This window comes from Capra hircus, chromosome 11 (genome assembly GCF_001704415.2).
Source record: "Capra hircus breed San Clemente chromosome 11, ASM170441v1, whole genome shotgun sequence".
Taxonomy (NCBI): Eukaryota; Metazoa; Chordata; class Mammalia; order Artiodactyla; family Bovidae; genus Capra; species Capra hircus.
The window spans coordinates 75,264,168-75,277,808 of NC_030818.1; the positions used below are offsets into that span (position 1 = coordinate 75,264,168).

The 13,641-nt window shown below is 49.6% G+C and overlaps 1 protein-coding gene and 1 long non-coding RNA gene across 2 annotated transcripts in view; one reads left to right on the forward strand and one right to left on the reverse strand.

Annotated features, from left to right (window-relative positions):
* Nucleotides 1-6,457, reverse strand: part of KLHL29 (kelch like family member 29) — a 332,145-nt gene extending 325,688 nt beyond the window's left edge. Inside the window, exon 1 of the mRNA XM_018055589.1 lies at nucleotides 6,076-6,457. The gene's annotated coding sequence lies outside the window, so the exon portion shown is untranslated. The remainder of the gene's footprint in view (nucleotides 1-6,075) is intronic.
* LOC102173396 overlaps nucleotides 6,823-13,641 on the forward strand; it is a 65,821-nt gene continuing 59,002 nt past the window's right edge. The window contains exon 1 of the long non-coding RNA XR_001918837.1: nucleotides 6,823-7,140. This is a non-coding gene — a long non-coding RNA (uncharacterized LOC102173396). The remainder of the gene's footprint in view (nucleotides 7,141-13,641) is intronic.

A 13,641-nucleotide genomic window follows, 5' to 3' on the forward strand; every position in this document is an offset into this window, starting at 1 on the left:
TTCACTTGTAAAAACGTGGATAATCCCTATCTTGCAGCATTGATATGAGGATTAGAGGTAATGTATGTAAAGTACTAAAATACAGTGGGCAGCCATAACTGGAAGCTGTTATTATTATATTATTGGGGCTTGATACAGGTTTGATGATTGAATAATAGGCAGATTAGTTGACCTCTAAAATCCACATCAACTCTAAAATTATGATACTAAAAATGGAATTAAAAGTTCACATATCAAATCCACTCAAGGATATTTTTAACGATTGTAATTGTGATGCAAATCTCTTTTCAGAATAAGTTCTGGTAGTGAGACTCACAGAATACAATATATTTATATATACCCTGGCATATTACGAAAATGTTTATGATCAAATTTAACAGGAGAGCTGTCTATGGTTTCTGAGAGCTCCAGGGGTTGCTGCTGCCTTCTCTATCATGACTGCCTCTGTCACCGAAGCTCTCCTTTCTAGAGTACTTCTTGAGGTTAGACACTGTGAGGCAGGTTTTAGCAGTTATCTCGGCCACGATGATTCCCTCCAGTTTCATAAAAGAAAACGGAGGTTTACTGAGATTAAGGATCTTTCCAAGGTCACACAGCTAGTAAGCACCAGTCACTACAACTCTGACACTAAGTCCATTCCTTTAGCCACTATGTCATATCGCTGCAACTTACACCAGCCCTAAAAGCAAAACAGAAAAGAGACTGGAGAGACTTGTGAGGAAATGTACACACAGAAAGGGAAGAACAAATCTACTGTATTCTCCCTGACTGTCTTCTGTGGACTGCATTTTCACCATCTCTCTTCAACAGAGGATCAATGTCACACATCTGTGAAAAAGTAGAAGAACCACCACTCCCTTGTCTGGGTATATACGCCAAAGGATTGAAAGCTGGATCGTGAAGAGGTGTGTGCCCACCCGTGTTCACAGACATGCACTGCAGGATTTCTCCTTATATGAGCCATCAAAGTAGTCAAATGTATAGGAACAGAAAGTAGGGGAGGAGAGTGGGCAGTTGACGCTTCATGGGTATACAGTGTCAGTTTTGCATGATGAAAAAGTTCTAGATATCCATTGCACAACAATATTAACACTATTGAAATGTACACTTAAAAATGGTAAAGATGACACAATTTATGTTATGTATTTCCTTTTACCACTATTTTAAAAAGTAAAGTAGTAGAATATTTATTTGTATATGTGTGTATACATACACATTTTATACAATATATATTTGTATATATGTATGTGTATATATTTATATATATACACACACACACACATAAACATTGTCGTTGTTGTTTAGTTGCTAAGTCGTGTCTGACTTCTGCTGCCATAGCCCACCAGGCCCCCCTGTCCATGGAATTTCCCAGGCAAGAATACTGGAGTAGGTTATCATTCCCGTCTCCAGGGGATCTTCCAGACCCAGGGATTGAACCCACATCTCTTGCATTGCAGGCAAGTTCTTTACCGCTGAGCCACCAGGAAAGCCTATACACACATATATTAAGATATTGTTAAGAGAGTCAGTGATTTTAATATATCAAAACTCTAGAAAATAATTATAAAAATTGATGCCAGTGGGGCCAATGGCAGCCTTTAAATGTTTGGGGAGCTGACCTCTTGGCCCAAACCTGATCCCGTATACAACGCTCTGCCATTCCTGTTCTAGCTTCTGAATCATCAACTGCTAGAGTCCAGAGTCTGAACCATGTGAATTTCATGCAAATATCCTCTGTGGTGGTAAATGAGAAATCTTCCCTTTCCCTTCCTAAAGGTGGAGATGCCCCAAACTGTAAAGTTCATTTCGCAAATAATTAATTGTATTGCTCCTTCCAATGATCAACAAACCTCATCTTTTTCTGCAGTTTCAATTTCCCTATTTTCAAGTGATTTCCCTTCTGACCTAGGACTTCAGGAAAGTAAGCTGGTAGCCGTTGTAGGAAGAATCAGTTTGCTTTCAGTGTGATCCTGATCTCAGAAGGCAGGTAAAGAATTCTGACACATTTTTCTGCTTAACCAAATTATTAAGACTTTTTTTTTTTTAGCATATTAGGAGATAAATCCTGATTTCCTAAGTAATAACAAAAGACCATCTGTACAAACTACATTCTCCCAGTTTCTAAACATTTGGATCTATATGTGATTTATCTGTCCACAAAGAGATTTCTTTTCTTTCTTTCTCCTTTTTTTTTTTTTTTGCTGCACTGCTTGTGGGATTGTAATCCCCCAACCAGGATCAAACCCTGGGCCCTTGGCAGTCAGAGCACCAAGCTCTAAGCATTGGATCACCAGGGAATTCCCCGCAAACAGATCTCTTACTCTCTAGTAAAACCTACACAGTTTCTGCCTTGGTTTAGCCTCACCCACTGCAACCAAAGGCTGGATTTCTTATTCATGGTATTTATTCCTACCCCTACCCAACAAGTAAGCACTTAGTTGACCGATTACAGAATCACAAGATTGGTTATAATTCCGTTTCTCCATCTGACTTTGAACTTAAGTGCTCCAATTATTTCTCCTGATCCTAATAAGTCAGTGGCGTGCTAATGCTTGCCTTGATATTTCTGAAATATACAGGGTGTGATTAGCATGGGACTGCATCATTAGAAAGCAAAGTTGAAAGCGGGTGAGCAAAATCATCGCTTGCATTTAAGCAAAGCTGCCTGTGCAGTGAACTTACAATGTTATGTGATCCCAGAGATACTATACGTTGTGAGTAAACATATACTGTATTTGGAAAAATAATCTGATGCTCCAGAACATTCTGTCTTTGGCTACTACTGAATGAGACAAGATCCTAGGACGACGGGCTTGTTCTAATATACAAAGTCCAAAAGTCTGTTTGAGCTAGATATAACTGAAGACATAAAGAATCCCTGAACCATAATAGGATAGGAGGGGAAGAAAGGTAGAAAGGAAAGAAGGAAGGAGGGAAGGAAAGAAGAAGGGAGGGAAAACTTTAGTCAGTTCTGGTGGGTTGGATTGACATCTCCAGGCCATAAAGTGAGAAAGCTTTAAGGTAAGCCTGCTGGAAGAAAAAAGAAGAAAAAACCCATGCATACACACATATCAAATGAGATGCAAAAAACTACATTAGCATCAGTGGTGTTATTTTATCTGTATGCAATCAGCAATAGTGTAAACTTTTGGGAACTAGCAGAAGGGGGAAAAAAGAAGAAACATTTTAAAATGGGAATGATTTGCAGCCAAATCAATTGATAAATAAAAGAAAAAAAGATGGTACAACTGAAATTGATGCCAAAGATTTATAAGGTTGACTAAGTAAACAAAAATGGAATGGATCACCATGGAAATGCATGAATATTGAAATAAGCAAGATTTGAATAGACTAATGATATGCCTCACTTAGACTGACAGGTGTTGATAACAACTGTGACACTCAATCCACACCAACATCCACACTTCTAACATGTTTATTCCTAGAAAACATGGGCCAGATTGAAAGGTTCCTTTGGTAAGAGCTCATAAGGAAAATAAATTTTCTGCTCTTAAAGGGACTAACTCAATTCTCATCTATCTACTTGAAAAATAAAAAAGGTTTTACCTATTTGCTTCCTGGATATGAGGAGCTGCAGTTAGCAGAAGTCATTCTCCAGGGCTCTACTAGTCTTTGTTTCAATAAACCTCTCACAGAACTGAATTCTCAGTTTGGCTTATCTCCTGCACTGAGTGCTTGAAGTATGACCACCACTCATTAGAAGCATAATTAAAAAGATACAACCTAGATTCCTCCCTCCCATCACATACAGATGAAAACCAATAACCCTTAATCTATTTGTTACCATGGCTACCATAGGGTGTTTTATTTCAGTACAACTCTAGGTATTTCCTTTGGATTGTTGCTTGCAAATGAAAGTTGGAGACCTATATATTTTCGTTAACTGCTACAAATGGAGAGACTGAACAGAAGAAAATGTTTTTCTTAATCATGGACGAATATGGTTTATAAGATGCTTGTGCAGAAAAGTTATTAAAATTGGTTAAATGCATCAGCCCATAAACCAATTTAAATGCCATTAAATTTATATAGAGTTTAAGGGCACATATGCTAGTAATTCTCTGATTTATAGCAGGATGATAAATCAAGTGCACTCAGAAGAGTGTACAGGACGGAGACTTTATTCATCAGTGGCACATAGCTTCATATTTGTATAAATGCCTGAAATATGTGACTACTCAAACACAGGCATGCCAACCAGCCTTTAAAGTATTCACCTGTGAATTACCCAACAACGTTTTGGCCTCCAGTCGGGAGGAACAATCGATAAATTTGTTCATCATGCCCACTCCAGAGGAGTAGCTTTGCACTTTCCACTGTAATTTTTAAAAAACATCACGAATGAGGTGGGCTAATTAAATCTGCTGTCATTCATCCTAAACCGAAATAATTCCTTAAATCTGCCGTCCCAGGGCTGAGTTGGAGAAAAGACCACACAACAAGAAAAGGAACTCTGAAGTGACTAGACAGATGACTTTAAAGAGACTGAATTAGGGTAAATACAGCTGTAACCAGGACAGATTTATCACCGCAAGAGGAGTCCGAATCCCAGCGAAGCTCGGCTGGTGAGAGGCTGGCGCCTGCAATAGTGGAGCCTGAATGTCCCTGAGCCGAAGTGGAAGTTTCACGGGCAGCTGCAGCTGGGCGTCCTCAGCGGTCCGGTCCCTCCAGCGCTGAGGTCTCCCCTAATTCTACATAAATACCTGCGTCCACGATTCGCCCCGGGCTAGCCGCGGCGCAAGCACCGTAGCGAGCCAGGAGAGCGTTTGCAGAGCGGCAGGGATGGCAAAGGCGGCGGCTCCTCACCCATCAGCATCCCTAGGGACCCGCCAACCGACCCCGTGTCTGCCATTGGGTTTCAGAGACCAGGAACCACAGCTGGCTTCTCCGCTGCCGGACCCAGGCATCCGAGACTTGCGCTTTGGCCCCATCACAGTTGGCTGCAGGCAGGCAAGCAGCAAGGCGGCGCGTCCCCGCCTTCCCCGGCCGACGCAGACCTGACCTGCCCGGGAGCTGCCTCGGACCTGGGAGCTGCCTCGGAACTATCTGGGATCTCGACTCTGCTCTCTCGACCCCGGGGGAGCGCTCCCCTCCCTCGGGGTCCGGGGCCCGCACTGCCTAGAGTCCGAACCCGCGCTGCGATCGCAGATGACCCTCGCGTTCTCGGCCCGCTTCAGGCCACAGAGACCCGGACGTGAGCCCTCTGCCAGCCGGCACCTCCCGCGGCAGTCAGGGCGCAAGCCCACACTCCCACACCACACATCTCCCAGTCCACACTATCCCGCACATAAACAACCCCTCCCCACCCAACCCCACATCCTCGCCGCCCCACCATTCCGGTACGCTCTCGTTTCCGCGCCCCCCAAACACGTTGGCACCCACAAGGTGCTAAGGGAAGGGGAGGGGGTTACAGAAGGTCTGTGCGGGTTTCCTCCCTCTGGTTTTCACGTTCCTCTGCCTCGAAAGTTACTTGGGATTGAGTGAAGAGACCCGGTGCCCAAATGCGGGGTCTGAGGACCGGTGGGGGCAGAAACCCCAACCTGGCTTCCCGCCGCACAGAGGCGCGCACCTCCCCAAAGGGTCGGGCGCGTGGCCGCCCCCAGAGTCCTGCCCTCCGGTGCCTCCTCCTGGCCCCCAGCCCGGCCCGGGCCCTGGGCCGCTCCAGGGAGGTGGCTTGGAGAGGGACGCAAGCTCTCGGGCCCAGCTGAGTGGGGCTGCTTCGGCGGGGGTGGGGGGTGGGGGGGTGGTCACACTCGCTTCCAGCACCCACTACTACCGCAACACTGGCCCCGGGCAGCCCGGGGGCATCCACGCCCGGGGGCAGGAAGTTTTTTTCCCCCCTTTTTTCCCCCTGGAGCAGCGCAGGCGCAAGGGCTCCTGCAGCCTTGCGAGTCCAGACGCGGGAGGCTCCGGCCGCCGCCGCCGCCGCCGCGGGAGCCGAGCCCAGCGTTCCGGGTTCTCCGGCCCCGCTCCCAAGCCCGGCCCGGCCCCACGCAGCCTCCAGCACCCTGGGTCCCCGGCGCCGCATCCTTGGCGCCCTAGCCTGCATCTTACCTCCGGCCGCGCGGCTCTGGCCCCGGCCCGACGCGCAGAGAGTCTGGGGTCGCGACTGGGCGCAGGAGGGCTGATGGATAGGGGACGGCGCCGGCGGGCAGCGGTGGCTGGGGCCGCTCGGGTCCTGGCCGGGAGAAACGGATCCAGGTCCACCTCCTCCTCGCGTTCCTGCTCTCCGCTTTCCCCCCCCTTTTCCTTCTCGTCCTCCTCCGCCGCCGCCTCCCGGCAGCCCAGGGAGGATGCCCGAGAGAGGGAAGTCAGTCCTTCTGCCTGTCAGCCTGTGCGGCTACGCGCGGCGCGGCGCGGCTCTCACCGAGGCGGCGGCGGCGGCTCCGGCAGCATCGCTCCCCCCGCCCCCCCCCCGGCTCTCCCCGCAGCCGCGGCGGCCGCCGGGCTGGGGTTGGCTCCGGGCTCGGGGCTCGCGCTCCGGGCGGGGGCTGCGCTCAGGCGCGGCGGCAGCGGGGACTGCGGGCGGGCCCTGCGGTGCCGGGGCCGGGGCTGCAGCTAGATCCGCGGCGGCGGCAGCGGCGGCGGCGGGGGCTGGCGCGGCCGCGGCGCGGGGACCATGCTCCCTTCTGGCTCGCTCCGCTCCGGGTACCGTCTGCTTTAGCTGCGAGGGAGGCGGGCTTCGGCGCGCAGCCAGGGGCGGGCGGAGCCAATCACGGGCGCCCGAGTGGGCGGGGGCGGAGGGTGGGGGAGGCGGGGCGCCCCCGGCCGGGCACCCGGCGCTGTTCCTCAGGCCCGAGGGATCCCGGGCAGCCGCGCGCTTGGGCCCGGGGCGGAGTGCTCGCGGGTGTGTCCATCCGTCCATCCGCCGCCCCCGCCCGCCCCCTGCGGTGGCTCCCTGCTTGCCCAGCTCGGCGGCCGCGCCCGGCAGATGCGCGGTGCTTGGTCCCGGCCTCCTGCGCCCCGGGCCTCCCGGCCCCGCCGGCCCCGGGCTGGCGGACGGGACCGAGGCGAGCTCCCCGGCCGCGCTCAACACCTGAGGAAACTGGCGGAAAAGTTTGAGAACGAAAAGTCCAATCGTCTTTCAGCTTCCGCCCTCCCTATGACACTTCAGCCACGGTAAGGAGGAGGAATTGTCCAGGTCCCTGAAGTACCTCGGCCGGCCCCGTAAATCCTGACCACCCACCCTCTCTAGTCCGTGCAGGCTCGACTCCCCTCGGTGTCCACGGACTTTCCTGTATACACCGACTCTCTTGAGTCCGCAGGACCCCTCTCTGTTTCGACAGCCCCTGCCCTGGCCACCCCAGCCTTCCATGTCTTCACTGACTCCCGTTCTGTCTACACCGACTTTCTTAGTTCCATCACTTCTCTCTCTCCACGTGCGGTCTCCACGGACCCTAACTTCCACCTTCATAGGAGAGGTTTGGCTAGAGGCCCGTGGCAGCCCCTTTGCGGGCTTATCCACTGTGTCAGAGCATTTAATTTCAGCACCAGTCTCCCCTTTCTTGGTAGATCTAGATCTGGTTTTCATTCCCTGACCTCTTCCCCTCCCCTACCTTACCCCTTCATTTGGTTTTGATTTCAGAGGAAATGTATCCCCCCCCCCATCCCCCATCTCCAGCCTGAATGTAACGTCTTGTTGGGCTGCAGCCTCTGCCCCCCAACTCCCCAGGGCGAAGCCGCAGAGGCCTGAGGCCTGGGTGGAAATTGGGGAGGGGGGTGTGGAAGGTAGGGGGCCTGCTTGTTCTTTGGCTGAAACTGGGAGGAGCCAGCTCCGGGCGGGCTCTGCAGGTCCCGCCCGCCCACTGCCGGGGCCGGGGGAGGGGTGATTGGTAAATCTCTCTCGCTCAGCTCACTCCTGTGATGTCTGAATCCAGGCCTCTGCTCTCCTCGGCTGTGAACTCAGTTCAGGGATTGTGTCTTCTTTAATATCTTGTGGGAAGCAGAGTACAGTGTGGCGGCTGATAAATAATAAATAATAATAATCTACTGAGGGTAGCCGGAGGACTGTCAGTGAAAGGGAGTGAGGACCCTGGGGAAATGGCCCCATTGGTGTTTCCTGAATGGAGTAACTGCGTTTCCTGAAAAGAAGAAGAAAAGAAAATCGGATGAAGTTTTGGTGTGTGAAGCCTAGGGGAGGGGAGAGGACACAGAGTAAAGGAGTCTACCCTTGATGGTGGGGATCAGCCAGGAAAAGGGGGGTGTTTTTAAGAGAGGGCGACAGGAGGGTGCCTTGGAGGGGGAGCAGGTCGGAGCCCGTGCAAGAAAGCTCCTCCAACAACCTGAAGGGGAATGCGAGCTGTGGTCTGAATGCTAAGTTCTTAACATGGTACATGCTAAGTGATTGAAGGGTAATGTAGAGAGGAGAAAGGAGAAAGGATTACTTGGGATTTTTAAGAAGGACTCAATGAACACCTCAAGAACTGAGAGCGAAGAGGAGAAGGAAGGCACAGGTGAGTCAGTGTTCTTTCATGTGGTAGGAAGCCGTCCTCTGAAATGATCTATGTGGGTTCACCCGCTGTGAGCTGTGAGATCCACCAGGCTACACAGGACAGGTGTAGACATTATGGAAATATGGCTGAGGTTTGCAGGCTAAGGAATAGGTTAAGATCTGGCCATTTGAGGTGATCATAACGTCTGACAAATCATTTTCAGTGATCCTCAAATGAAAGCAGGAAATAAGCACTCTAAGAATCCTTCTTCAGCTACATCTCTGGGTGAAGGTGTAACGATTCTCCCAGTTTCCCCGAGGGCATTATCAGAGAAGAGAGGCTCTGCTGAATCTGCATCCACCCAGGTGATGCCCAGGGTGCCCATGCTGGAGTGTTGCAAAGCCTTCAGGGTTGGATCTTGATAACAGCTCACCGGGGGTGCCGGCTTGTCAGAAGAAGGAGAAAAGCTGTGTGAATTAGAATCACAGTGGGCTCGTCTCCCCTGTCCTCACACCACCCTTCTCTCATCCCCAGAGCCTGCATGCAAGTAAGAATTTCCAGAGTCTGAAGCCCAGATCTTCCCCTGCACTGGGGCTCCATCCAGCTAGGGACTGTTTGGTTTGGACTCAGGAAGGTCCCCTCTGGTCTAGACGTGAACTCCCACTTCAGCTGGAGTGTCATCTGTTCCTGTTTCCCCAGGGTCTCGGTGACTGGATCTGGTTTGTGTTGTGTAAGAGATCTGTCTTTCTGCATAGACCTTGCCTGCAGCTGGGATCTGTTCTGGGTTATTCAGGGCCCTACTCTGTGGTTTTGGGATAAGCTCCATGGTTAGCATGGATCTCTCTTCGTGGTAAATGGGATTTGCTGGGTGTTAGACGCGAGAGCTTCTTCAGCTCCGGTTGAAGATTTCTCCGTGAAACACAGATCTAGCTATGTGGAGTGAGCTTCCAAAGTCAGCCCTGCCTGTCCTGACAGAGATGCCCCAAGCTGAGCTCTGAGGTCAGGACTATGCTCCAAGTGGCTGGATTGTGAAGGAGTGGACTTGTGGTCCCCAGAGAGGTAGACTGGAATAAACCAGAACATGCATTCCCGGCTCAGAACATAGACCATCCTTTGTGCAGTCTGTCAGATGAGGACTTTGTGCTGGAAAAGCTACTGCCCTCACCCAAAGAAGCCACAGCAGGACTGTCTGGGAGTGCCCACTGTGGCTGAGATGGACTTCTCTCCTTGTTTGTGTTTAAATCATAACCACAACAAAACGTTCATTTGCTCAGTGGTTGCAGTATGCCAAGCACTGTACCAGGTATTCTAGCCACAATACCTGATCAATGATCATAGCAAACTGTAGAATTAGTGTTCTCAGCCTCAAGCACTGTGTCTTAGAGGGATGAGTGAAAGTGAAAGTCACTCAGTCGTGTCTGACTCTTTGCGACCTCATGGACTGTATAGTCCGTGGAATTCTCCAGGTCAGAATACTGGAGTGGGTAACCTTTCTCTTCTCCAGGGGATTTTCCCAACTCAGGGATCAAACCCAGGTCTCCCGCGTTACATGCAGACTCTTTACCAGCTGAGCCACAAGGGAAGCCCAAGAATACTGGAGTAGCCTATCCCTTCTCCAGCGGATCTTCCCGACCCAGGAATCAACTGGTGTCTCCTGCATTGCAGGCAGATTTTTTGTCAACTGAGCTATCAGGGAAGCCCAGAGAGGGTGGGTGATCTGAAATCACACAGCCAGTGAGTGGCAGAACTGGAAACGGAGTCTGGTTGGTTATTTCCAAAGCCTTTGTCCTTTTCATCATACTCAGTACACAAATGTAGTTTCCTTTGTCATTAACCCAGGTCTTTTCCCTTGGAGAAGACACAGTAGAGGCTGATTTGGCCACACAGAGGGCTGGTGTGGAAGAGGAAAGCAATGTCTCTGATTACTGAATGCACAGGTCACTAGGAAGAGTGGACCCCTCGTCAGAAACCCTCAGGTCTGAGAGGACATCTGTTTCGAGGAGCGCAGTGGGTATAAATAGAGCAGGAGCCAGCCTCGCTGCTGGGTGGGTTTTGTGTTTGCTGTTTTGTTTTTCTAACATTCTGCTCTGCTAAAATCACCCTCATTTGGCATCAAAAGCATGAATAAATCCTACATAAGTCACTGTCCCTCCAGTGGTTAATCAATCCATAAAAATCTATTTAGCACCTACTGTGTGTCCTGCATTTCAGCCCCATGGTGTTGATTAGAGCAGGAAGTAAGAAGTCACAGCTGCTGTATTTTCGCTGTGGCCACCCTGCTCTGTGGTGAAGACACATGCTAGTCCTGCAATCAGCGGTCTGCGGAGGGCCTCCTGCCCAGCCTTTAGGTGGGTGCTCTCAGGAATACAGGGAAGGTGCAAGGTGCCTCACACTGCTCAGCTTCACCCTGGCTGTTTCAAATGCAATATAGGATTTTCCCGCCACACCCCACCCTTATCTGCAGTTTTAGTTACTTGTGGTCAACCTCTGAAAATATTAAATGGAAAATTCCAGAAACAAACAATTCATAGGTTTTCAATTGCATGCCGTTCTGAGTAGCGTGATGAAATCTCATGCTATCCTGCCCAGGATGTGAATCACCTCTTTGTCCTGTGTATCCACTACCTGCCCATTGAAAGTGAAAGTGTTAATTGTTCAGTTGTTTCCAACTCTTTGCAACTCCAGAGGAAGAGTGTAGGAAGACTATAGCCTTCCTGTCCATGGAATTCTCTTGGCAAGAATACTGGAGTGAGTAGCCAGTCCCTTTTCCAGGGGATCTTCCTGACCCAAGGATTAAACCCAGGTCTCTTGCATTGCAGGCAGATTCTCTACCATCTGAGCCGTCAGGGAAGCCCATGATGTGAATCAGCTCTTTGTCCAGCATATCCACCACCTGCCTGTTAGTACAGGAAAAAACACAATGCCTGTAGGGTCTGGTACTATCCCCTGCTTCATGCATCCACTGGAGGTCTTGGGAGGTATTCCCTGCAGATAAGGTGGGACTACTGTACTTGGTTTTTGTTCTTGACAGAGGCTGAGGTAAAAACAGTTGTTATCAAGAAACATAACTTAGTGCTCAGATGTGGGGAAAAGACTCCAAGTGTTGTGGGGTCCAGGGGACGATCTGTAAGAACTGGGCTGGTCAGGAGGGCTTCCTGGAGAAGACAGGTCTCAGGCTAGACCTGAGGAGGGAGGAGGTTTCCATGGGAAGCAGAGGAGCCTTGGGCCAGGAGGACAGAGTATGCTGGATCCTTGGATTGGGGAACTCATCCAGGTGTGCTAGTTTTTGGGACATGGCTTATTGTTAACAGTCATTTCCTTTGTATGAAAATGAAAATGTATTTTCTTTCTTTGCCCAAATCAGTGAACTATTAGATTCTAAGATTCAGAGTGAAAGTGGTGGTGTCTTTTTTGGCATTTTCAATGGCAGGAATTCAGCACCTTTTTTTAGTACCAGTTGTTTGCAGGTGGCAGGAGTGCTAATTAGACAGAGCCAGTAGCAATTTTCCTGGATGGTTCTGACTCCCAAACCGACAGGAAACACTGCTTGGGCATTTTAAGAGAGCAGATTCTTCTTTCCCTGCTGATAAAGCGATTCTTCAAACACGGTGGTCAAAGGAGTGGGTTTCCTAGTTGCTCAATACATATTTATTGGGCGCTGAATTGTTCATATTGACCAAAATTTCATTTTACTTCTTTGGTGTTTAAGAAGGGCCTGATGATTTTCTATGAGACGGTGTAAAAAGAAGACCCAAATGATTGGGAGGATAGTTGTAAAGAACATTTTATTGGAGTGTTAGAGTAGTCTTTCGATCACGGAAGCAGGCTTTCATGAAAGGGAAAATTCAAGAGACTTGAGAGAAGATTGAATCCTTGTAGTTCTTTGCATACATATTTTTTAAGCTGTTTTTAAGAATAAAGAGGTTACAGTCCTGCCAGTTCCCTGTTTGACTCCAGAATGCACTGGTGCCAGTGTCTTTCCTCTCTCTCTGAGATTTCAGTAGGACTTGGGGCCAAAACCATGTCACGGGTGTGGTCATTTCGAAGCCCTATATTGGACCGGAAGTGGAGCAAGACCATCCAGAGCAGGTGACTAGCCGCTCTGTCCCTACGACAGAGACCCTTGTGCTCTCTGCCTTCTGCCTGGACTCAGGCTGCCCGGGAGTGTGGCAGTCCACATGGGCAGTGGCGGGCGGGGGAAACACAGTGGGAGGCAGAGGGGCCACCATGCAGAGCCGTTGGCCACAAATCTCATTTTCATCAGCTGTTTCATGAAGACAGCCAGGTCCAAGGCTCTGTCTCAGGAGTTATGATTTATTTCCATGTGTGTGTTAGTCACTGAGTCGTGTCCAACTCTCTGCGACCCCATGGACTGTAGCCCACCAGACTCCTCTGTCCATGGGATTTTCCAGGCAAGAACACTGGAGTGAGTTGTCATTTCCTTTTCCAGGGGATCTTTCTGACCCAGGGATCCAACCTGGGTCTCCTGCATTGCAGGCAGATTCCTTACCATCTGAGCAACCAGGGAAGCCCATTTATTTCAAGTCCCCAAATTGAGGCTACCTGTCATGTTCACAAGCAAAAGGCAGCCCCTCCTCCAAGGGAACAAGTTCACTCTTCTCCCCAAAGACAGAGTTGTTGGGAATCGAGCTTCAGGCACTCTCAGATTCTGAGATAAATCTCAGTTTGCAGGTGAAGTATCTAGTTACTTCAGCTGTTTTGGGTCCTTTGGAATATGTATCCCTGTATTTCATCTTCAATGCTTATCCCTACTTGAATTTGTGCAACTGCATGCACTTTCTGTTCGGTGGGTCTGGGAGGAAGAATTTGTGAGGTCATGCTCTGGGGAAACACGACTGTCAACACACTGGCCCCAAGGCCCTGTCCCCACGGAATCAGAGGCAACAAGGAAGAGAAAGCAGTAGGGCCTGAACTCAGGGTACTTACTAGATATTTACTAAGGGTCTTAATAATTGCCTGAGTCTGTGATAAAAGTAACCATCTGGTCCATTTCTTACTATAAGAAAATATGATATATGAAAATTCAAAATGATAAAACAGAAGGATTTGAAAGTTCACATTATAAAAGGATGCATGAACTGCCCATAAGTGAAGCTTTTCCTTTTGATATTTAATCTGTGGCTGATTTATTAGACATTCCGTTCATATACAACTGGGCAGAAACACA